This window comes from Hyaena hyaena, unplaced genomic scaffold (assembly GCF_003009895.1).
Source record: "Hyaena hyaena isolate Hyena2069 unplaced genomic scaffold, ASM300989v1 scaffold_1739, whole genome shotgun sequence".
NCBI classification, from domain to species: Eukaryota; Metazoa; Chordata; class Mammalia; order Carnivora; family Hyaenidae; genus Hyaena; species Hyaena hyaena.
This window is the reverse complement of record NW_024082370.1, coordinates 18,613-45,410: the sequence shown is the minus strand read 5'-3', so window position 1 is coordinate 45,410 and position 26,798 is coordinate 18,613. Positions and strand designations below refer to the sequence as shown.

Below are 26,798 nucleotides of genomic sequence, written 5' to 3'. Positions count from 1 at the left end.
TTATTCTATCTTGTAGGAGATAACAAATGTACACAGATAAAATATGAGAGGCTATTCATCAAATTCATATTTGCTGGAATTTAGTAATTCAAAGGCAATGACACATGCATTTCCATTTGCAGGAGGTTTTCTTTCCACTACTTTGAAGATCTCCAGAAACTGGTCAGAGTGAGCCTCATTGTTATGGAACTTGGTCTGGATCTTGTGGCAGAAGAACCATGCAGCACTTGGAGATCTTGGAGGGTAGGAAGTTTATGTCACACTGGTGGGCTCAGAGGAGAACAGTCTCCAGAGGTCTGAGCCCTGAGCATAAGCAGAAGGAACAACTTATAGTCTGTTACTTCTGCATGCTGCATTAGTAACAATTTGGCAAGCACAGCAAGAGGGGTAGGAAGAAGAACCCGGAAGGGGAGTCCTTGGTTGGGGACTGGAATTTCCCTATTCATGCTGTTGGCATCTTATAACAGACTTTTTCCTTATCATTCCCCCTTTTTATGTCCTTTTAAACAGATCTAGGCTGTATTAGGGGGCATCGTCTTTATTTATTATGGACTGGTCCTTTTCCTTAGATTCCTGAATTTGTGACTATTCCAGACTAGTGGACAAAATCTCCGAGGAAAATATGTGCCCCCCCTTTCTTGGCAGTGAGGAGGTCAAGTGCCTGTCTGTTCTGGAGGGCAACTCCTGCAAAGAAACTTATTTGGCTCTGCAAGGACACTAGGGAGCCGGCCACTCATTAGTCCCACAGAAGAGCCTATACCTCCTATGCCAGTTCCTATACCCGTGGCTATTCCTGCCCATAGGAGGATGGGTAGCAACACTGCTCATTTAGCCTGGGCCTTAGGGCTTAAGGTTTACAAATGTGGCCCAGACCAGAGGTAACCAATACCAACAAAAACATCCTACCCATAAAGGAAGGTGAGTGTGAACAGGAACCTCTTGCTGTTCCCCCAGCTTTCTGGGAAACCTCTGCCAATCCAGTGACAAGGAGTAAGACAGTCTATTCATTTTATCAGACTGGTGATTCCTCAAGCTTTTGCTCTGCATAGACCAGAGAGCTTCTGGAGTTTGTCTGGAGTAGGGCTTAAGATCCTAAGAATCTAGGACTCTCTGGAAGGTTGCTTTGAGTGGGTTCGTAGGAGTTGGGTCAGCCTTCCTGTCTGGGGCTCCTCAGGATTGTCCCTCTTGACTCTGGAGTGGTTGACCAATGAAGTGATGTCTTGACCTTGAGGGCAGTAGAGGTTGTCAGAATAATGGTATGAGGCCCAGTCCACTGTGGTCTTTGACCCAGACTGAGTCCCCTGATGAGAAGGGGTGTACAGGGGATAGTTTAAAAGGGGAGAAACCTTGAGTTCCTAGTATGCAATGGACACACAGGAGGGTCAGGGACAACAGGTCTGGCCACAGGAGGTCTGTTTTCTGCTAAGGTTCCCTTGAGGTGCAATTCATCTGCTCTACTTTCCCTGAGCTTGTAGGCCAATAAACAGTCCACCATGAATGCAGGCCCATTGTTGCTGTGGATTGTGGCCAGTAAGTGGAACTCAGGGAACAATTTCTTCTTTGAACTCCTGGTGGGGGTTGCAGCGTGGATAAGGGAGGGAGCTATGCCTACCTTATTATTAGCTGCTATCTTGGCTGCTTTGTCTGTTAGACCATTCCTTTGTGCTGTAGGGTCATCTCCCTTCTGGTGTCTTTTGCAGTGTAGAACTGCAAATGCATTTGGAAGCCAGAAGGCCTTGAGGAGCTTTAGTATTCCTCCTTTTTTTGGATAGTCTGCCCCACCATGGTGAGGAATCCCCTTTCTTTCTAGATTGTCCCATGTATGTGTACAGTAGCAAAGGCATACCAGGAGTCAGTATAGATCATTTGCCTTCATTGATGGTGACGGCCTGGACTAGGGCATGTAATTCAGCTGACCATCCCACAGGTAGGGAATTGACCTCTAAGACTTTATCTGTGATTATCACTGCATACCCTACCTTTTGAACACCTTCTGTGATGAAACTGCTACCATCACTGAACAAGGTGTGGTCTGGGTTCTCTAGGTCTGGTCACGCAGATCTGGGCAGTTTGAAAATACTTCATTGGTCACCTCAGGACAGTCATGATCTGGTTTCTCAGAAAGTAGGAAAGTTGTGGGGTTCAGCATCCACACTGTTTCAAAAGTGACCCATGGATTATCGCAGAGGAGCCCCTGGTATTGTGCTACCCAAGAGTTGGAGAGGAAGTGGTGTCCTTGAGTGTTATGAGAGACACAACAGCATGAGGGACCTTGGCATTAAGTTCTTGTTGCAGGGTGAGTTTATCTGCCTCCTTAATGACTAAAACTGGCCACTATGGTCCTAAGGCATGGTGGCCATCCTGCTGCCGCTGGGTCCACCCTCTTCAACAGGTATGCTACTGGCCATTGCCAAGGGACAGTAGTCTGTGTGAGAACCCTGAGGGTGACATTTTCCTTCTCATGCACAAAGAGATTAAAAGACTTTTGACACAAAAGTCCACATTTGACAGGCTAAGGGCTGGTGCCTGCTCCAAGGTGGCCTTTATCTCTAGGAAGGCAGCTTCAACTTCCTCTGTCAAGACAGAGTTCTCTCTATCTGACCCTACCAAGAGATTATAAAGGGGTCTTGCTATTCCCAAGAATCCAGATTCAGTAGAATTCCACAGCTCAAGGGAATTCTCGTAGCTCCCTCTTAGTTTGGGGGTGGGATAGGGGAGGCGACGACCTTCTTCCTCTCCAACCTTAGTGCTCTTTTTCCTTTTGTGAGGAGGAAGCGTAAGTATCACACTTTCTGTTGGCAGATCTGTGCCTTTCTCCACGAGACCCAATACCCTGAGTTCGACAGGAATTGGAGGAGGGCTCTTGTGGTCTCTGTACAATTCTCCTGGGCTATTGCTGGTAAGGAAGGGGACATCCACATCCTGGAGAAGGGTGCAGCATGTGGCTTCTCTTGGAAAGCTGACGAGGTTTCCAGCCAGTGCCTCCCCAAAGAGGGTAGCCAAGTTTTTAAACCCTTGTGGGAGGCATGTCCAAGTCAGTTGCATCTGATCCCCCGTGTCTGGTTTGGTCCATTCGAAGGCAAACAAAGATTGGCTCTGGGGGCCAAGTGGAAGAAGAAGAAAGCATTCTTTAATTCTAGGCAGGTAAACCAGCTGGCAGAGCCTGGGATCTGGCTAAGGAGGGTTTACAGGTTCGGGACCACTGGGTGCAAGGAGACAGTCACTTTCTTGATAGCTCATAGGTCTTGAACTGGTCGGTACCCTCTTCCTGGCTTCTTAACTGGCAAGAGTGGTGACCTTGTGGATTGTGGATTGTGGCTGGTAAGAGGAACTGGGGGAACAATTTCTTCTTTGAACTCCTGGTGGGGGTTGTGGTGTGGATAAAGGAGGGAATTCAAGGGTGACTGGCATTCAACCAGAATGACTGCTTCCTTGAGTCTGGTCAGGTGTTCTTGGATGCCTGCCCTTGCCTCTTGTAGGAGAGGGTATTGTCTCTTAATCCCAACTGTCTCTGAAGTTGAGCCCCTGGGATTAACTCTACAATTAGCCCCCCTGGACAGGGGCCCAGTTGTGGGCAATTTTGGAGGATTTTCTTTGGCCCATAGAGTGGGGAAGGCAGTCCTGAATTTTGGTAAGCCACTCGGTTGGGCCTGGGTGCAGAATAGCCTCCATTCTTTCTTGTCTTGGATCCAATTAGAGCTGGTATGTCCTATTGGCTCAAAGGTTATTTGATCCCACAGCTTTGAGAGTATATCCCAACTAAGGAGAGAGATAAAGCACTCAGGTAGGTAGAGGAACTCATGCCTTAGTGTGTGGCCCCAAGTTCACATTGATGGGCTTTCCAGAAGGGCTGTTGCATTGCCTTTTCCCCCATGGCCCAAGGATGGATGCAGTCTTCTCGTTAAAGTGTCCACAGGGGAGGTGACCACAGAATGTTCAGCCCCGGTGTCTACCATAAAAGTTGTCCCCCTACTTTCATTTTGACTGTGGGCTAATGGGGGGCAAGAGGAAGTGAGCTTGGTCCTCTTCAATCTGAAGTTATTCTTGCTAAGCCTATGAAGTCTTTTCTGCAGGGCTCTTCTGAATATCAGTGGGGTTTCTGGGATTTTCCCTTGTTGGGTCATTCATTTTTTCCATGATCTTTCTTTTAGTAGGTGCATTGATCCCTTGCTAAGGAGGTTCTGGTCCTCCCCCCTTTTGGTGGCTGGACCTTCCCTATCCTTTTGTCATAGCTCTCTTGTGCCTAGGGATCAGCGGAGTGTAAATGCAGTAAGCCTCACATAGTCTCTCATAATAATCCCTGGAGGATTTCCCTTGCTGCTGGGCATATTAGTGGCCTTCTCAGCCCCTGCTTGGATCCCCCATAAGAGAGCCTCTTGGTACCAGTGGATGTGGACCAGCATCTGAAGAGCACCGGCACTTGGCTGAGGGTACAATCTGGCTGTTGGTCTGGGAGAGAGAGGATCTGCAGAGTCCAGAGCTTGTGGGGAGACTGAACGTGGTGGAGTATCAGGAACCAGTGGGTTCATATGGTGGGGACAAATTGGTTCTTCCTCTGGATCACCGGTGAGAATTTGTGGAGTTTGGGACTTCTGTTGACCTTCCTTGGGCCACTTTGTCAAGGTGACTAAGACCCCAGCCTGTCCTTGTTTGTTGCAGGTATATCACACAAAGAGCGAAGAGTTTGTGCAATCTAACCAGGAGTCGATATACAGGAACTGATCAGGGTGATCTGGGTCTCTGTTGACAACACACCAGAGATGGTGGACCATTGAAACCTCTAAGGTGCCCTCCAAGGGCCATACTACCCCAAAAGTAGGCCATTCCAAATCACATAGGGTCCTTACCTTTCCGGGGGTCATCTTAACTCCATAGTCTCCCGAGACACCCTCCTTTTTTTTTTTTTTTTTGCTCTGCCCTCATCCCATAATGTTCCTGTGAGATGGAGTCACGAAGACAGAGGGGTAAGGGTGCCCCCTGTAATGAGGAAACCAGTCAGATGCCCATCTAACAGTGTCCCAAAGGAACTTAGGTGACGTTTAGCTGCAGAAGTCTCACGTTTGTGACACGATTGGAAACTATTCTTACATCACCATAAACTGTGTGCCATTTATCATGGAATCACAGATGGGCCCACTCAGACTCGGTGAGCTTTTGGAGACTTTAAGGGTACCCGCTTGTGGAGCCTCAGATTCAGTCCCAACGGGAGGAACAGGTTGGGGTGTACATTCACTTACACATTGAGACCAGAGTAATACATTCCTTCCCTGGGAATCCCTACCTGTGACCTCTAAAGGTCTCCAGGAGGTGATTAGGTTCCTCTTCTACCCCAACGGGTGGGTCTGACGGGAAGGGGCCCCAGGCCTTACCCATATCCAATATCGGGCCCAGGTCCTCACCTGTCAAGTCTCCTCAAGTCCGGCGGGAAGGGTGGAGTGGGGCCAGCCTGTGGCGACCGAGCCAGGAGATAGCCTAATATCAGGCAGGGCATGCCTTCTCCGTTGCGATTCCTTGTTCTATCACTGCCTAGTCTTTTCCCAAACTGGTGGCAACAATGGGCCAGCTCGTTTGGGTTTCCCAGTCAGGGAACCAAATGTTACAGAACCTGGTCTGTATCACCTGGCAGAAGAACCAAGCAGCACTCTGAGATCTTGGAAGGCAGAAGGTTTATTTCACACTGGCAGGCTTGGAGGAGATCACTCTCCAGAGGTCTGAGTCCTGAGCATAAGCAGAGGGAACAATTTATAGTCTGTTACTTATGCATTCTGCATTAGTAGTAATTTGGCGTGTGCAGCAAGCAGTTAGGAAAAAGAACCCAGAAGGAGAGTCTTTGGTAGGGGACTGGAATTTCCTTATTACTGCTGTTGCCCATCTTATAACAGATTGTTTCCTATCACAATGAAGTATATTGGTGATTTTACCACCAATTCCAGCAAGTGTAATTTCTTTCCCAGCTGCTGTGAGTGTGGCTACCTCAATTTTCATCTGTTTATCAACTGATGAATGAATACAACCACAGAATCCTCAATCTGAGGACGTATTGAAAAGGAGGTGTTTCTTCTTGTCTTCAGGTATCTTAATATCAGCTTTTCCGTAGAGAGCCAAAGATCCTACTTTGATACACTTGAGCTGGATTCAGCTCCCTATCTAGTCGGGTATATGTTGCTGCTGGAACCGTTTTCATAGACTTGGTAATTTTCTGGATGCTTTTGATCGACTTTCATCACCTGGCAGTATATTTTAAAGTTGCCATATTTTTAACTTGGATTCATTGCAGCTGCACAGCTCAGGCCAATAGTCCAGTGATGCTCACCTGAGAGAATATGGTGGTACCAGACCTGCTGAAGGCCAGTCAGATAGCATCTGTGGTTCTCTTTTTTAGTGGTGTTGTTATCTGCTTTTGTTATCAGGGTAATGCTGGCCTCAAAGAATGAATTTGGAAGTTTTCCTTTCTTTTCTAATTTTTTTGATTAGTTTGAGAACAATAAGAATTAACTTTCTTTAAATATATGGTAAAAATAATCTGTGAACCATTTGGCCTTGGGCTTTTGTTTAATGGGAGATTTTTTGATTACTGATAAAATTATTTTTGCAGGTTATGACTCTGTTCAAGTTTTCTTTCTTTTCCTTCTTTCCTTCCTTCCTTCCTTCCTTCCTTCCTTCCTTCCTTCCTTCCTTCCTTCCTTCTCTCTCTCTCTCCCTCTCTTTTGCAATTTAGATTCAAGTTAATTACTATATAGTGGAATATGGGTTTCAGGAATAGAATTTAGTGATTCATCACTTACATATAGTACCTTGTGCTCATCCCAACAAGTGCAATCTTTAATTCTCATCACCCATTTAGCCCATCAGCCCACCCACCTCCCTTTCATTAACCCTCAGTCTGTTCTTTATATTTAAGAGTGTCTTTATATTTAAGAATGTTCTTTATATTTAAGAGTGTCTCCCTCTCTGTCTTTTTTAAGCTTCTTTTATTTTTTAAAGAGACAGAGCAAATGCGGAAGGGGAAGAGAGAGGGAGACAGAGAATGCCAATAATGGAATATTACTCAGCCTCATGGTATAAGCAAGTTATTTGTGCTGGTCTTCTGGTGGAGGGTCTGGTGCATGGATTCTCAGGCTGACTTGTTACACTGGAAATGTGCTTCCAGTGCAGGGGAATGGGGTTTAGTGTAATTGGCTCTAGCCTCCACTAGGTGGCGCTCTTTCGTTTCCTGAAGTCTAAGTGCTGATGGGTGGGATGAACATGGGGACCACCCCTCCCACCCTCCAGCCCTGGAGTTGAAAGACTGTGCCCCCCACTCTCCAAAATATGGTCACAGAAGAACAATCATCCCTCTTGTATCCCCAGTTTTCGTCAGAATCCTGCATTCACCTTGCTGTGTCCAAGCTTTTTTTTTTTTTTTTTAGTTTTTTTAATAGTTTATTGTCAAGTTGGTTTCCATATAACACCCAATGCTCATCCCCACAAGTGCCTTCCTCCATGTCCATCACCCCCCTTCCCCCCACACCCCCCCCATCAGTCCTCAGTTTGTTCTCAGCATTCAAGAGTCTCTCTTTTTTTTTTTTTTTTAATCTCAGGTACACAACTAAGTTTCAAAACTCCAAATTTTATGGATTGCCTGGTGTGGATCTACTCTGTTCCTCTGTGGAAGGGTCTCAACATGCTTTTGGCATCCCATACAAGGTAAGTGGTTACAGAAATGCCCAACGGTTTCACCAGAGCAGAAAGCTGGTACCCCTGTGGGCACCAGTAACCCACACCTATGCCTGGAAACAGCACAGCACATTGGGGCTACCTGTCCTTCCTGCGACCCAGCGGATCGTCGGACCACACTGTCACTCGGGGATTCCTCCCCACTTCTCCACCTGAGCATCTTTAAACTAGATACATCCCCTACTGTAGCTGACTTCAAAAAGTTCAGATTTTGTGCTCCACTGCTTATAATACTTTGTGGTAGCCTCTGAAAGCGAGCTCACTCAATGCCACCATACCTGCAGGTTCCTCTACCCCAAGTCAACTCTCCACACCTCCTACTTTTCTGGAGATGGTCACCTTTCTACTTTTAGACTTGTCATTTTTGTTCTCTCAAATGTCCAACTGATTTCTCAGGTGTTCAGAATTTGATAACTATCTAGCTATGTTCAAGGGATGAGATGAGCTTAGGATTTCCCTGCTCCTCAGCCATCTTAACTTCCCCCACCTCAGCCTTCCTGGCTTTTAAAGCCAAATGTTTCAGGGATTGGTCTTCCACATGTGAGCTCTATGATTAGAGGTTCCACTTCTCTGCCCTCTACACTCACAGCTAACTCATTCCCTCCTTCATGCAGCCCCCTTCCACCTTTATGACTTCCATAGTGTTTCAGATGCAGATTCTTCTCTGTATTTACTAGTGTAGTTTGTTCTGCCAGTCTTTGGATCACTCCTCAGGTTATTGACTTAAATGTGGATGATATCTAGTTGTAAATGTGGGATGGGTTGAGCTCAGGGGTCTACTCTACCATCTTCCCAAGCTCTTCCTCAATCATCTCTCTTATTTTTAACTCTGAAGAAGACCACTTTATCCTCAGTCCAGAAAATTATTCTTATAGGGTTCTACTCTTTTTTTTTCTTAAATGGTTTATTGTCAAGTTGGTTTCCATATAACACCCAGTGCTCATCCCAACAAGTGCCCTCCTCTATGCCCATCACCCCCCTTCCCCTCTCCCACACCCCTATCAGCCCTCAGTTTGTTCTCAGCATTCAAGAGCCTCTCATGGTTTGCCTCCATCCCTCTCCCCAACTATGTTTCCCTTTCTTCTCTCGCATGGTCCTCCATTAACTTCCTCCTAATCCACCTATATGTGCAAACATATGGTATTTGTCCTTCTCTACCTGACTTATTTCTCCCAGCATAACACCCTCAAGTTCCATCCATGTTGCTACAAATGGCCAGATTTCCATTCTTTCCCATTGCCATGTAGTATTCCATTCTATAAATATATCACATCTTCTTTTATTTTTTAACAAATAGTTTATTGTCAAATTAGTTTCCACATATTTGATCCATTCATCAATTGATGGACACTTAGACTCTTTACATATTTTGGCTATTGTTGAGAGTGCTGCTATGAACATTGGGATACATGTGCTCCTATGCATGAGCACTCCTGTATCCCTTGGGTAAATCCCTAGCAGTGCTATTGCTGGGTCATAGGGGAATTCTGTTGTTAATTTTTGAGGAACCTCCACACTGTTTTCCAGAGGGGCTGCACCAGTTTACATTCCCACCAACAGTGTAGGAGGGTGCCCGTTTCTCTACATCCTCGCTGGCATCTAAAGTCTCCTGATTTGTTCATTTTAGCCACTCTGACTGGCGTGAGGTGGTATCTCAGTGTGATTTTGATTTGTATGTCCCTGTTGATGAAGGATGCTGAGCATCGTTTCATGTGTCTGTTGGCCATCTGGATGTCCTCTTTGGAGAAGTGTCTGTTCATATCTTCTGCCCATTTCTTCACTGGATTTATAGGGTTCTGCTCTTTCTTATAGAGCATCAATACTGTATTTTATTAGGACTGCCAAAACCATCCAACAGGTACTGAAAGGCATTGACATAGCTTCTATATGTAAAGAAGATTTTTATCCAGACACCCAGATACTTCAGCCTCTTGTCGCTCCAAAACGACTTCCCCAAGAAGGTCCCTCTAACAAAGTTATCTCAAGGAAGGGCTCTCTATCCTTTTCCCAATAAACCCCTAACATAATTTTGCCTCTTTTGAAAACACACAGGCAACCATTACTGAGAGTTACAAAATTTTGAAATTCCTGGTCACTGAATCTCTAGATAGCCAGTCTCTAAACTCCAGGCCCTGAAACTAGCATTCTAACAGTTTATAACCCCTTCTACTATACATTTTCTTGCTGGACAGCCACTCATTAACCATTTTGGGTCCAACCCAGCCCCTATCACTTCCTCTGCCACCTTCCCTAACCTTCAGGATTGTTAGCAACTAAGCACCTATTCTAGTAAATTAATTAGTAGCCCCCTGGAGCCTGTTCCATGTCCTGGGGATAATCACCTTTATACTACACTTGTGGTTCATTGGGACGATGAAAATGCACGGTCCTTTTTGGCCCAAAAGACATGATGGCTCAAGTTATTGTCATTCCAGAAAATTTCTGTAGCTCTCCCAAAGGAGATCCTACAGTGCATTTCCAGTAAAACAATAAAAGATGAACACACCCATTTAGATGTAACTATCAGGACCATTCACCTCAAAAGACTACCTCTGGTGATGGCCCTATGTCTTTTCCTTTTTTTTTTCCAGTTTATTTATTTATTTGGGGGGGGCTGCAGAGAGAGAGGAGAGAGAGAGAATCCCAAACAGGCTCAACGCAGCAAGCAGAGAGCCCAACTCAGGGATTGATCCCACGGTTCTTGAGATTACGACCTGAGTCAAAACCAAGAGCCAGACATGTAACCGACTGAGCCACCCAGGTGCTTATTTTCTTTTTTAATTATACATATGGATGGATTGAAACGATGCAATACCACTTGAACAAGCCCAAGTTCTTGATTTTCCTGGTGGGACTTGCCAAATGGACTCTGGTATCTCTTCTTCCCCTGGTCAAGGGGGTAAACACTCCCCAGTACCAACTTAAATTCTTTTTTTATGTTTATTAATTTTTGAGAGAGAGAGAGAGAGAGAGAGAGAGAGAGAGAGAGAGAGAGAGAGAGAGAGAGAGAGAGAGAGAGAGAAGGAGCAGGGGAAGGGGAAGGGGAAGGGCAAAGAGAGAGGGAGACACAGAATCCGAAGCAGGCTCCAGGCTCTGAGCTGTCAGCACAGAGCCCAACGCGGGGATCGAACCAATAAGCCGTGAGATCATGACCTAATACAAAGTTGGATACTTAACCAATTGAGCCACACAGGCACCCCTCAATTTAACTTCTTAAATAAAGCATTGAAGGTCTACACCCTGTCATTAAAAATATGCTTGAAACAGGAATTATTAAGCCCACAATTTTCCTTCAATAGCTCTATTTGGCCAGTAGTTAAGCCAGCAATTAATGAATTGCACCTGAATATTGATTATGGAAATCTCAATGCTCAGATTTCCCACATCAGGGTTCTAACTCCTAATATCATAGAATTGATTGAAAACATATATTGGTCCCAATAAGTATCACTTGTGGTCATTGACCTAACTGATATATTCTGTTTATATCACAAAGGTATCTTAGGTCCTATTTGCTTTAATTTTTGAAGGTGCTCAATATACATTTGCACAGGTTCCAATGGTATATTTAAACCACTGTGCAATGTCACATAAATTCTGCCACCAGGATTTGAATATATCACAATTGGAAAAGTGCCATTTTGGGCATTATATTGATGACATGATGCGTGTAGGTCCCTCCATGGAAGTGGTATAGCCTGATTTGCCAGTCTCACTAACCACCTACATGAACATAGCTGGGCTATCACCCCCTCTAGATCCAAATACCAGTCTCATCTGTCAAATTTATGGGTATCATTTGATCCTCTAGGGACCAAAAGTTTCCCTGTCAAAAAGTAAAAATCAGTTATGCACCACTAAAGCATTCACTAAACTTAGAAAGGCATAATGGCACACTAGGTCTTTTCCTGTTCTGGGGCAACATCTCTCATCTCTCACTAATTATTTGCTCTATATATGCAAGCGCATGCAAGGCTGCCACATTCAGAGTGAAGCCCAACAGTGCCTGCCCAGCAGGCAGTCTAACAGGCCCAATTTTTAGTCCCACTTGGCTCCACATTCTGTGTGGTACTTGACCATACCATAGAGTCTCTGGAACAAGCATGAGTTTACCTGGCTTCTTAAGGAATTCTGGACTAAGCTTCTATCTCCAGAGGAAACTCGAAAAACTCCCTCTGAGTCAATTTTGGCATTCTATCTGGCTTTTTCCCCCCTACTTAAAGAACATATATATCTTTTTACTTTTTATTTAAATTCCAGTTAGTTAACATACAGTGTAATATTAGTTTCAGGTGTAGAATTTCCTAACTATAATTTCCTGTTTCTACTTACTCCCTACAAAAGTTCCTATAATGCCATTAGTTACAGATGCTTCCCAGTGATGTTCGGCATGGCCACTGATGCCTCCTTGGTAAAATGGAAATGATACCTTCAAGAGAGGGCTAAATCCCATATTAAAGGTTTTTCCAAGTACAGAGGGTGTGGCTTCTCTCATGCCGAATCCGTTTCCTTAGAGCCTTAAGGAAGCAATAGGGCACTCCAACTTCCTCCTTCTCTGCTATTTGGGTATCCTATTGGACCAACTTCTGAAATGTTCAGGAAGTTGTTGTTGTTCACCATTGGCAGTCCCACCATTGTATGCAATGAAGCTTGCTGGAAGACCATGGCATTCCAGAAGGCCTTAGTCACCTCTAGTCAAGGATGCCCTCCTCCTTTCATCCTGGCTTAGTTTAATTGACAAAACTTGTAGCTATTCACCTAGCCCTTAAGAAGACCATAAAAGGGGTCTTTTTCAGGTCTGCATTTTCACAGAATCTTGGGTTGTTCTTAATGGCCTTGTAGTTTGATCTGGCCAATAAGGAGGAATTAGCTATACAAGGCAAGATCATTTCATGAAAGGCAAGTTCATATGAAGGGCACCCAGGTGGAAGGAATAAGAAGATTCCCTGATTCCTATCATTGTTACTCATATTTCTGTTCACATTAACTGCTTTTTACTGGAAGCCATTTTCAACAATATTGGAAATTTCATCACTATCCTGCTACATTCTCCCTGGCACAGACTTCTCAGGGTACCCTTCCCACCAGCTTACAAAGTGGTCCCACACAACCATGAGTTACCAGGAAATTCATGTCTTAACAAGGCAAAGCAAGGGCCTTCGCCTCTACTCAGGGGCAGGCAAGGTTGTGACAAATTAGTCTATCCTCTACTCCCAAACCAAATGATGGAGACTATCTAGATAGAGACATATTCCCCAGGGAGAATGACCGTACTACATCTGGTAAATTGATTTCATCAACCCAATGCCTCCTTCAGCTGAAGCTTCCATATATGTAGACATAATCATCAAATTCTACATAAGACTAATTTGGTAGCCCTCACACAAAATTCCCCCTCAAAGTAGATAATCACTTCCTTTACTAAACTTAATCTTTCTTACTTTGAATTTTTTAAGATTTATCTATTTTTGAGAGAGAGAGAAAGAGAGAGAGAGAGAGAGAGAGGTAGAGAGAGAGGGAGACAGAATCCGAAGCAGGCTCCAGACTCTGAGCTGTCAGCACAGAGCCCAACTCAGGGCTCGACCCCACAAACCATGAGATTGTGACCTGAGCTGAAGTTGTATGCTTAACCAACTGAGTCACCCAGGTGACTTGCTTGCTTAGGATCACTATAAATTATTGTCTCTGACAAGGGCACCTACTTTCCTTCTTAGAAGACTCAACAGTAGGATGTCAAACTTAATATTCTTTGGACTTTCATCTAGGCTACTGTCCCCCAAAAGCCGGCTTCATTGAGTGTCATAATGGCAACCTTAATGATCTCTCTTTAAATTACTTCTACACATGTTGTCTCTGAAATGGATTAAACTTTCTCAGGCCCCCATCTTATTTCTCTGTTAACCCCAGGGCCTTTAACTCCACATATTAATTATTATGTATCCTCCTAATTCTGCTTTTGGTCATCTCTCCAAGCCTGAAGCTCTTATTCTCCAAGATGATGTCCTTTTATGTTATTCTCTGACTCCACTTCCCCCGTATGCTCTGATTTCCCAATCACCTCATCTTCTGCTTGATGCTCCATACCTTGATTGAGAGTAGATAGCCCAATATGATCCACTCATTATTGGATGACTCCAGGCCAAAAACCCACCAAGTTAATGTCAGATAACTTCTTTGGAAACACTGAAAATGATGAGACGCTCCAGAAGGAGCCTCCTTCAAGTCTTTCACTATCCCTAAATATAATGGCTACAAATGCTGGCTAATGACACTAAATTCCCTTACAGATTTAAAGAAAGTGGAAGTCACCACCCTGGGACCAACATGTGGTACAGTTTCTGTGTCTAAAGAGAGAAAGAAACTCTCCATATTTGGAGATGAGAGTGTGCAATAAAGCTACATGCCCTACAAGTCTTACCCCACACTGGATGAGGTAACTCATGACTTTCTCCCTGAGAGCAAGCCCACTCATCCTTAATCAACACACAAATAGCTCAGCCAAAAGAGATTCAAGCCAAGCTCATATAATGCCAATGTTTGATTTGGTTTTTACTATTCTTACTGCTTTATATGGCCTGGGTGATAGGATTCCTGGTAAAAAACACCTCAGGCCTAGCCATCACACAAATATAATGCTGTAACAATACCATTCCAGCCTACAGTTTTGCTACTGAGGGGAAAAGTGGTAATGATAGAAACCCCTGTTAGAAGGTTAAGGGGTGCCTGGGTGGTTCAGTCAGTTAAGTGTCCAGTTTCAGCTCAGGTCATGATCTGATTGTGGGTTCAATCCCTGCAATTGAACCTGCTTTGGATTTGCTGTCTCCCTCTCTCTCTCTCTCTGCCCTCCCCTCTCTTTATCTCTCTCTCTCAAAAATAAGTAAACATAGAAGAAGAGGAAGAAGAAGAAAAAAGAAGAAGAAGAAGAAGAAGAAGAAGGAGGAGGAGGAGGAGGAAGAGGAGGAGGAGGAGGAGGAGGAGGAGGAGAAGGCGGCTTAGGAAAACATACCACTGAGTATGAGGGCAGATAGATTGAATACCTTTTCAGGCAATGGGCTTTCTGGCAGAATGTGTAAATGACACTTCCACCTGATTTCTGTACATCAAATATTGACACAGGCTAGCTGGCTTTATGATTGTACATACAAAAACCTCTCTGTTTGCAGTGGCTGTGCCCCCATGATTTGTCCATCACCATTACTGGTTGTTTCCAGGATTTTCTAAATAGCATCTGCACATCTCTTTTAGTCTGGTCTGGGATATAAACATGTCCAGAATCTTTATATGCCCTGAGTTCCTTGGATGAATTGGAAGCCACTAATTTTGTTGCTAAATGTACTCTAGATCCCAGGGAGCTCATAATAATTTTTTCCAATAGCAGCAGGTACCAGATATGCAGCTCATTTTTAGGGAAGACTCCAATTTATGTCGTGCCAGTCCACCTCCATCCCATGATCAATACCCCAACTGGATAGCCACATAGATCACACATATTCTATGTTGCCAAAACTCTGGAGGACCTTACAGTTGAGTAAGAAAGACTCAGTACTGGTGAGAGACCATCTCAGATGACATCATCTCAGCCCAAGGGTTTGCTTTTGCTTTCCTATGTCTCCTTCTGTAGGGATGATACTCCAGGTGTGTGTAACCATGTCAGAGACCTCACTGATTGCCCAAACGGCCCCACTCATCAGTTCATGGTGTCAACATTCAAAATATAGCTACTATTTTATCATCAAAAAAAGGTCTTATTCAGGATAATAAGCAGATAATTTCAATTTGGGACATGTAAGTTATTTCAAAACCATTGGTAAATCTGGAGAGAAAAATACAATAAAAACAAAAGATTACTCTTTAAATTAAAAAAAATTATTTATTTTTAAATAGTTTATTGTCAAGTTGGTTTCCATATAACACCCAGTGCTCATACCCACAAGTTCCCTCCTCCATGCTCATCACTCCCCTTCCCCTTTCCCCATCCCATCAGCCCTCAGTTTGTTCTCAGAATTCAAGAGTCCATGAGAGACTCTTGAAAATTTATTTATTTTTAAGAAAGGAGAGAAAAGGGAGGAGGGGCACACACACACACACACACACACACACACACACACACAGAATCTGAAGCAGGTTCCAGGCTCTGAGCCTGTTAGCACATAGCCAGACTTGTGGTTCAAACCCACCAACCGTGAGATTATGACCTGAGCCAAAGTTGGATGTTTAAGCAACTCAGCCACTCAAGCGACCCAAAAGGACTACTCTTATAGAAGAAAGGAGGTATTGAAAGTTTTTTTTTTTTTTAACAGAAAGTGTTTGAGGTAAACTAGGAGTTCAGTAGCAGTAGCTTTTCATTGATTATGTTGTGAAGGTCTCAAATTGGCTGAGGTATTGCTCACCAGGAAAACAAGCAAACAAACAAACAAACTTTTCCTACTGATGTAGTAGTAAATTATAGTATTTTTTCTTTTGGGAATGCAAGGCACCTCTTTTTTTTTTGGGTCTGCAAAGGGCTGATAAGCAGTGGTGTGGTATGAGATCCCCCTGGTCTGAACTCCTGACTCCATTTTAGTGAGGTTTTTCTCTATTAATTTTTATGTTTCCCCTTTTGATCAGGATCTTTCCTCAAAACCATCACTGATCTAGTCAAGTTTTCCATATTTAGCGTTTTTGTTCTTCAATTCCAGGAAAGAGTTTCCTGGTTGCCATGTCAGAGGCAAAGTACATAGCAGATGTAAGACCACATCTAAGTAAAAAAGAGGCTTAGGAGGGGACACTCTCAGGAACTTCTCATATAAGGCCGATGGTTTCTAAGGGTTGTAAGAATTGGAGATTATCTCAAAGTGTTGCGCCATCATCACCTTATTGAGTACCTCATTTTTACAAATGTTTGACAGGCAATAAGTGCTAAATCAAAAATACAATGACAATTCTAAATTGCACGATGGTAATAAACCAGGAGCTCAAACATTTATGTCACCCGCTAAATAAAGGGTTAACTAGGTGAGTCAATGGGAGGTTTCTGATTGTTATGAAAAGAAAATATGCTGTATTCTCTTGAATACAGCAAGAGAAGAACAAATTGGGAAGACACAGTACAGGAGTAAAAATAAAGAAATAACTGATAAACTTTTTGCAAAATAGAAAAATTTAAAGATGTTTTAAAACCAAAACATAAATACATAAGTATTATTATCTCAAAATAAAGTTTCTGGGGGCTCCTGGGTGGTTCAGTTGGTTAAGTGTCTGACATCAGCTCAGGTCATGATCTTGTGGTTTGTGGGTTAAAGCTCTGTGTCGAACTCTGTGCTGACAGCTCAGAGTCTGGAGCCTTCTTCCGATTGGGTGTCTCCCTCTCTTTCTGATCTTTTTCTGCTTGTGCTCTGTCTCTCTTTCCCTCACAGAAATGGATAAACATTAAAACTTTTTAAAGAAAGAATGTTTTGAAATCAAACACATTATCAATAATACTGTCTGTAAAGGTATAAATTTAAAAACCATCAATTTGGATAAGAATCTAGAGTGAATTAATAATCAAGATTAAAAAAAAATTTGTGAATTCTGAACATTTTTGCCCTTCATAAAAAAGGAAGTAAAAAGATTACTTGGTCATGGGATTATGATGATGCTATTTCTGAAAGGTTTCAATCAAAGGAAAAGGTTTCCTCTTTCACAAGTGTTTGATAAATAAGGACAAGGGAATGGCCTTTCTGCAAAAGAGAGAGAGGAGAAGCAACAGTGGGGAAAAGGTAAACAAGCCTGGTTCACACATTTTGGGAAAGCTGTCTTATCATATGTCTTCAGCGCCAATTCCAGAAAATCTTTGCTTTTAGATTACAAGAAGATATGCATGTCCAGTTTGGTGCTTTCTTAAATGTGTCATGTTAAGAAAGATTATATTCCCTGAAGACTGGTAAAATGAGAACTGATTACCAGGACATGATAAGAGAAATTTTAGCAAGGTTAAAGAGTCTTGATGGAGATGTTTCTCTCCCCCCCTTTCTCTCATTTTAAATTAACATCCTTAGATAACATACAGTGTTATATGAGTTTCAGGTGCACGATACAATAATTCAATAATTTCATGCATTACTCAGTGCTCATCAAGAGAAGTGTACTCTTTTTAATACTTTGTCAAGTTGGTTTCCATATAACACCCAGTGCTCATCCCAACAAGTGCCCTCCTCTATGCCCATCACCCCCCTTCCCTTCTTCCCCACCTCCATCAGCCCTCAGTTTGTTCTCAGCATTCAAGAATCTCTCATGGTTTGCCTCCATCCCTCTCCCCAACTATTTTCCCCTTCTTCTCCCCCTTGGTCCTCTGTTAAGTTCCTCCTAATCCTCCTATATATGCAAACATATGGTATCTGTCCTTCTCTGCCTGACGTATTTCGCTCAGCATAACACCCTCAAGTTCCATCCATGTTGCTACAAATGGCAGATTTCATTCCTTCTCATTGCCATGTAGTATTCCATTGTATAGATAAACAACATCTTCTTGATCCATTTGTCAGTTGATGGACTCTTAGGCTCTTTCCATGTTTTGGCTATTGTTGAGAGTGCTGCTATGAACATTGGGTACATGTGCCCCTATGCATGAGCACTCCTGAATCCCTTGGATAAATTCCTAGCAGTGCTACTGCTGGGTCATAGGGGTACTACCCACATCCCCAAATCAGATGATATTCTTCTATAACACAGCCTAACCACAATATGTTTTAGAGCATGAAGAGAAGTGGCCAGAAAATGGAAACTTAAATTTTAGTATGATACTGTAAATGGGCTTATTTTATAAAACAGGAAAAACTGGGATGGGATTGCATATATTCAGAGCTTTATGGCATTATATCAAAATGAGGATTTACAAGGAAAAGATATAAGAAATGTAAATTTTTGAAAATAAAAACCAAACCTAAAATCCTAAAAATGCTTTCTATACTAAAATGCCTGTCTGATGGGGCCTGGGTGACTCAGTCAGTTAAGCACCCAACTTCAGCTCAGGTCATGATCTTGTGGTTTGTGAGTTTGAGCACCACATCAGGCTCTCTGCTGACTACTCAGCCTGGAGCTTGCTTCATGTTCTGTGTCACCTTCTCTTTCTACCCCTCCCTCACTTGCCCTCTGTCTCTCTAAAAAATAAATAAACATTTAAAAAACTGTCTGATGAAAAGACCCCCTCCTTCAGGTCCACATAAAGTTAGAGGCCCTTTGCCCCACTCCTTTTCTCTACCTCTAAGTTGGCCACTGTGTCCTAATTAGTCCCTGCCTTATTCCCTTGACACTCAGACCCCAGCTCCTTCAGTTACGTCAGCGCCTGTCCTCAGTCTTTATTAACGCCCCCAAATCCATTTCTTATTTCTCCAGTATCACTTTATCCTCCCTTACCAGATATCACTTCCAGATTATGGACCAGTTTTAAATCTGAGACTGGAATACTTTCACTGAGACAGGTACCTGATGGAAACTGGTATCTTATCAGTGTGCAAGTCCCATTGTAGACTTCAGACATATATAACTACAAAGCACATATTAAAGGGCTATGGACTAACCGCAATGAGCTTATAAATTCAATGCAAGGTATCTTTTCTATGCACAATCTGACCTGAGCAGATACACAAGATTTGCTAATCACTCTTCTAATGGCAGAACAAAAATCTGCTTTGTTACCAAAATCCAGGGAATAAGCTGATACAGAATATATGCCAAATCAGGCTTTTAGAAATCAAGTGAAGAGATGGTGCTGGAAGATGACTTTGAATGGAATTCTAACTCCTTTAATGTGATAAAGAGTTTAGGGCACTTTCATAACCTTCTTTTGAAAACTGCAAGAGATAAGTATATCTCCCATAAATTGGTCTAAATTAAGGGAGATTCAACAAGAGATGGCTGAGAATCCATCAGCCTTTTTGGAAAGTCTTCAGGATTGCCTGATATGAAATATAAACTGGGGAGATTAGGGTAGTCAAATGGTTTTTTTCTACCTAGTTCACATCTCACGCAAGATCAGAGACACCACCACAAATATGAATCCCACAAACGACACGATGACTCAATCCCATATTATTCAGTAATTACACTGAATATAAATGGACTAAATGCCCCAATCAAAAGACATAGGGTAGCAGAATGGATAAAAAACAAAAATCCATATATTTGCTGTCTACAAGAAACTCATTTTAGACTGGAGGACACCTTCAGATTGAAAGTAAGGAGATGGAGAAATATCTATAATGCTACTGGAAGTCAAAAGAAAGCTGGATTAGCTATACTTATATCAGACAAACTGGACCTTAAAGTAAAGGCAGTAACAAGGAATGAAAAAGGGTGTTATATAATAATTACATGGTTTATCCACCAGGAAGAGCTAACAATTATAAATGTCTATGCACCGAATAGGGGAGCCCCTAAATACATAAAACAATTAATCAAAAACAGAAACAATCTTATGTATAAGAATATGCTAATAGCAGGGGACTTTAATACTCCACTTAGAGCAATGGATAGATCAACTAGACAGAAAATCACTAAAGAAGCAATGGACTTGAATGATACATTGGTCCAGATGGATTTCACAGATATATTTAGAACTTTACATCCTGAGGCCATGGAATTCACTTTCTTCTCCAGTACACATGGCACATTCTCCAAAATAGATCACATACTGGGTCATAAAGCAGCCCTCAATACATATAAAAGCATTGAGATCATACCATGCACACTTTCAGATCACAATGCTATGAAACTTGAAATCAATCACAGGAAGAAGTCTGGAAACCCTCCAAAAACATGGAGGTTAAAGAACACCCTACTAAAGAATGAATGGGCCAATCAGGAAGTTAGAGATGAAATTTTAAAATATATGGAAAAAATGAAAACGAAAATACAACAATCAAAACTATATGGGATGTGGTGACAGCAGTCCTAAGAGGAAAGTACATTGCTCTCCAGGCCTATTTCAAGATACTAGAAAACGCGCAAGTCCAAAATCTAACAGCTCACCTAAAGGAACTAGAGCGAGAGCAAAAAGAGCACCCCAAATCCAGTCGGAGAAGAGAAATAATGAACATCAGGGCAGAAATAAGCAATATAGAAACCAAAGAAACGTTGAACAGATCAATGAAACCAAGAGTTGTTTTTTTGAAAAATAAATAAAATTGACAAACCTCTAGCCAGGCTTCTCAAAAACAAAAGAGAGAGAATTCAAATAGACAAAATCAGGGGTGCCTGGGTGGCTAAGTCAGTTAAGCGTCCGACTTTCGCTTAGGTCATGATCTCACGGTTCGTGGGTTCGAGCCCCGTGTCGGGCTCTGTGCTGACTGCCAGCTCAGAGCCTGGAGCCTGTTTCAGTCTGTGACTCCTTCTCTCTCTGACCCTCCCCTGCTCATGCTGTCTCTCTCTCTCTCCTAGAAATAAATTTAAAAAAACACACACACAAATAGACAAAATCATGAATGAAAATGGACTTATTATAACTAACCCCTCAGAAGTACGAGCAATATCAGGGAATACTATGAAAAACTATATGCCAACAAATTGGACAACTTAGAAGAAATGGACAAATTCCTAAACACACACTCACTACCAAAATTCACACGGGAAGAGATAGAAAACCTGAACAGACCCATAACTGTGAAGAAATTGAATCAGTTATCATACTCTCCCAGCATATGAGAGACCTGGGCCAGATGGCCTCCCTGAGGAGTTTTACCAGACATTTAAAATGGAATTAATACCCATTCTCCTCAAGCTATTCCAAAAAATAGAAATTGAAGGAAAAATTCCACAATCATTCTTCAAAGCCATTAGTGATTTTCTGTCTAGTTGATCTATTCATTGCTGTAAGTGGAGTATTAATTCTACTCATTCCCAAGCCAGACAGACTACCAGCAAAAAAAGAGAACTACAGGCCAATATCCCTGATGAACACGGATGTAAAAATCCTCAACAAGATACTTGCAAATCGAATCCAATGGCACATAAAAAGAATTATCCACCAAGATCAAGTGGGATTCATTCCTGGGTTACAGGGCTGGTTCAATATTCACAAATCAATCAATGTGATACATCACATCAACAAAAGAAAAGATAAAAACCATATGAACCTGTCAATAGGTGCAGAGAAAGCATTTGACAAAATTCAGCATCCCTTCTTAATAAAGACTCTCGAGAAAGTTTGGATAGAATGAACTTACTTAAACATCATAAAAGCCATCTATGAGAATACTTGAGCTAACATCATTCTCAATGGGGAAAAACTGAGAGCTTTCTCCCTGAGATCAGGAACATGACAGGGATGTCCAACTCTCACCACTGTTGTTTAACATAGTGCTGGAAGTCCTAGCATCAGCAATCAGACAACAAAAGGAAATAAAAGGCATCAGAATTGGCAAAAAAGTAACAAACACAAACACAAAACCAAAATTTATACCTAAAGGAGCTAGAAAAAGAACAGGAAATAAAGCCCAAAACCAACAGAAGAAGGTAAAAAATATTTGAGTTTTAGAAATAATTGATATCAAATTTTTAAAAATACGCAATAGAATAGATCGAAAAACCTAGGAGCTGGTTCTCTGAAATAATTAACAATATTGACAACCTTCTATATAGACTTCTCAAAACAAACAAACAAAAAAAACTAAAGAAGTTTCTCAAAATACAATAATTAATAAAAGAGGAGAGATCACAACACATAAATACAACAATTATAAGAGAATATTACGAGGAATTATATGCCAACAAATGGGAAAATTTGGAATAAGTGAATAAATACCTAGAAACACTAACTACCAAAACTGAAACAAGAAATTTAAAATTTGAACAACAACATAACCAGCAAAGAAATTGAATCACTAATCAAAAATCTCCCATTAAACCAAAGTCCAGACCCAGATGGCTTCCCAGGGGAATTCTACCAAACATCTGAAGACGAGATAATACATTTTCTTTTGAAGCTGCTCCAAAAATAGAAAAGGAGGAAAACTTCCAATCTCGTTCTATGAGGCAAGCATTACCTTGATTCTACAACCAGACAAAGACCCAACTGTAAAGAATAATTAGAGGCCAATACCCCTGGGGAACCCAGATGCAAAGATTTCATCAATAAAATTTATTTTTTAAACATGATCTATTTTATTTTTTAATGTTGTATTTATTTCTGAGAGAGAGAAACAGAGAGAGAGAGAGAGAGAGAGAGAGAAAGCGTGAGCAGGGCACGGTCAGAAAGAAAAGGAGACACAGAATCTGAAGCCGGCTTCAGGCTCTGAGCTAGCTGTCAGCACAAAGCCGGAGGCGGGGCTCAAAACCAGGAACCCTGAGATAATGACCTGAGCCAAAGTTGGACGCCAAACCTAATGAGCGACCCAGGTACCCCAAACAAGATCTATTTTAAATCAATGTAACAACAATAGAACAGAATCTAGTCTTTACTGTTTGAATATTTTAGAATTAGAGGTTTTTTAATGCCATAAAATAAAGCTAAAGAAAATATAGATTCGATTAAGCAATTCTACTTAAATACAGTAAAACATAGGTCCCATAGAAAAATGAGCAAATATGAAAATATATATGTAACAATATGAGCATACATATTCAATACATTTAAACCGCAACAGAAAGAAAAACATCTCCCCCCTCCTTTAAAGACTGGATAATGATAAAATAAGATAATTTCAGGGATTAAAAGGGCAGAGCCAGGCTGTACTTCGTCCCCGCGCCACTGCCTTCCTGGAACTGGAGCCAGACACCCGGCGGGGTAGGCGCAGGTAGCGTGCAAATGGACGCCCTGGTGCATTGTGGGGGCTGTAGTCCAGGAAGCGTCAGCATAGACTTTCCGCTTCCGGTCGTCCTGTCAAATACTGGATCCCTGCCGAGCCGGCCCCAAAAGTGACTTGGTTTGCACGGTTCTCCGAGGCAGGCTGGGTCGTAGGAGTTGGAGGCGTTCTGGGAGCGGGAATGGAAGGAAGGGGGTGGCGGAGTGAATCGGTGACACTGGGAAAGCTCAGCCCACTTGTCCGCGCCTGCGCTGAGAAGGGCGTGTCTCTCGGCCCCTAGCGAGCCCGCTGCGCATGCTCCGCAAGCCAGTCAAGTAGCTACCGGTTCTTGGCTCTCTTAGTCGCCTGGGACCTGTCCTGGGTCCTGAGAATACAGAGGGTTGCCGTCGTTCAGATTTTACACGTCTAACGAGGAAGACAGACCAAAGGTGGCGTTAATTTCAAAACAACACAATAAGAACTTTACTCCCCCAAAGAAGGCGAGTTTCCCGGTCCTGTGACCATATAGTTGATTCTGAGCTCCTAGAAGCCAGGATGTGTCCTACGATCTGTGTGTCCCTAGCACACCCTTTCCCAGACACTTTCATTCCGTGAGTCTCTTCTTGCGCACCACCTGCGCTGTTCTCAGGAGTACCCAGCCCTTCTGTAGGTCGGGTCTGGCAGTGGACGAAGCCTGCTAGAACCTTTCTGCCAAAGCCCTCTTCCCAAGCCTCAGTGAATGAGGCTAGACCATTAATTTCTGAGACTGAGATCCAATAGAATTGTGACCCTTTATTTTGTAGAGTAAGTGCTAATCATTGGGCAAGTGAATAGAGAGTTAATTTTTGGTACTCGGAGTAAATACCAGTCCCCGCAAAGTAGTGTTGTCTGTGCATGCACAGTCCTGAGCAAAGGGGAAGTTAGATTTTGAGAGAATGGACGAGGAAGAAGCACCCTAAGCAGACAGAATACTTTCTGAGAGGAAACATTTCTGACCTGAGACCTTTTGCAACAAATCGAAGAGAACTTAAAGACTTTGAAAAGTGAAAACACTTTGGAATTCTTGGGTCTACACTCTTCCTCAACTTTTGGCCCAGAAAAAGCATGTCTTGGGAGGAGGTAATCGCAACCACAAAGAGGAAGGAAAGAGGTAGACATGGAGAGGGTATAACCCAGAAGCTTCAGCCAAGAGGTGACAATTATAGAAACGGGTTTTAGGTGGTAAATGAACAAAAGACCTTTTAGGGTGGGTAAATGAAAACAAAACACAACAAAATAATTTATCAGGTAAAGGGGTTAATGGTCTCATTGATGTAAAATATTCACTGCATTTCTGAAAACAGACTGGCTGATATGGGCAGGTCTGGTTACTCATGGCTTCTTTCTTTTTTACCAGCTGTGTTCTCTACACCTTATCCAAAGAAGACCATGACCTAGTTACAGGTGAGTTGCTTTATTTTTTCCTCCTGAAATTTTGTCTAATTACTCAGAGTTGCTGCTCTTTGCTCCTTTTTAGAAAAGATAAAATAGGTTAGCATTTAGTGAGCACCTAATATCTATCAGGTTCTTTTAGACAGTTTAACAATTCATGTATTTATGTTCTAGGTGAACTGCAAAAAGTAAATGATAAAATATTTTAAGGCTATATAAATATCTTGTTTATCAGAATGTCATCCAGCACATATAACATTCATTTATGATTCCTGTGTAAACCAGTTATTACTACAATTATTTAAAACTGGTGATTTTATAACTGTATTAATAATTCTTTCTACATTTATATTGTTTTACTATAAAGAAGATCTGTTCTTTCTACTTCTTATATTCATTTATGTATATCAGGAGGAACTCACAGATCTTTATTCAATAGATTATTGTCTGTTACTGTTAGTATTGATATTGATTCTGAAATTATCCGAATACATTCTGAGGAAGTCCATTCATACAAGCTCCTGTATCCTTTTGACATATAACTATCATTTTTTGAGTGTATTTTCTTATTTTTTATCACAACAAGATACTTTTGGGATCATCTTATTCTTTCCTTGGCTTCATATTGGAATCAGCTACTTCTCCAAGGAGTTTTGGTTGCTTTAAAGGGAGAATGGTACTGTAGGAAACAATTCTAGGTGCTAGGTGTACTCATTGCGACAATGATGTTATTTCTTATAGGCCCTCCCAGTGAACAAATCTATATACAAATGTACATACACACATACCACATATACATACACGCATATCTGTATCTACATATTAAAACCGTTAATTCATACCAATACCAGTCCAACACCATAGAGTTCATTCATGTGTCCTTCCTTGCTTTCCTTGTAACTCCCTTTTTCAAAAATGAGAAACCTGGCACTTCTTTTCCTAAATATATTTACTTATTTGCTCAATCCTGGAATACACAGAAATTAGTTTTTTCCAGCCCATATGCCTGTGGAAAACAAAACTACCAACTTAAAGACTTAAGGCATATCTCAAGACTTAGGGCATTTGGTCAAAATACTGGTTCAGAAAAAACTTTGATAAGTTTTTTTTTCTTCCTTCTTAGTGTAGGTATGTCATTCATTTGAAATACAGTTATATTCACTAGATTTTCTTTGTATTCTTATGACGTGCTGGATTGTGTGCCCTCAGCCAATTTATACATTAAAACTCTGATACTCTACCTCATATCTGTAGGTAGTGTTTATATATATGTAATAACGTGTATGTGTGTGAGATCAAGAGGAGAGAGAGAGAGAGATTCCTCTATGGAATACAGCCTGCATTCTGGGTCTCATGAATCAAATAAAAATTTATACTCAAAACAGTTTCTGGAAACTACAAAGATCTCAGAACAATATAAGGTGATTAACGACTACTTCCTCCTTACCATTAACTATTAGACTGGTTTTGTTGTGTATCTTATTTCTACATACATTTTAACTGTGATACCATTATAGAGTGCAGTTATTTAAACATAGCTAAATATTTAACACTTTATTGATATTCATTCCTTTCTTCATTTTATAATTTCAGCTGTGATAATTTTACTTTGGTATAAATTAACACTAGTTAATATTTCCATTTGAATGTTCTGATTATTAATTTTTTTTAGTTTTTTGTTGTTTCAAAATGATATTTATTTTACCTTAATATTTAAGGGATATGATTAGTTTAAACAATGCCCATGAATTCCTTGAAACTTCTCACATTGAAAGATTGATTCTTATGCCCTCGCTTAGGACTTGGTATATTGACTCACTTCTGATGAATAGGATGTGGTGGGAGTGATGCTGTGTCACTTTTGAGGCAGGCCATAAAAAGGTGATACAGCTTCCATCTGGCTTTCTTCAT

At 41.8% G+C, this 26,798-nt stretch overlaps 1 pseudogene; it reads right to left on the bottom strand.

Moving 5' to 3' along the window:
- On the bottom strand, positions 1–26,798 carry LOC120226529 (annotated as a pseudogene).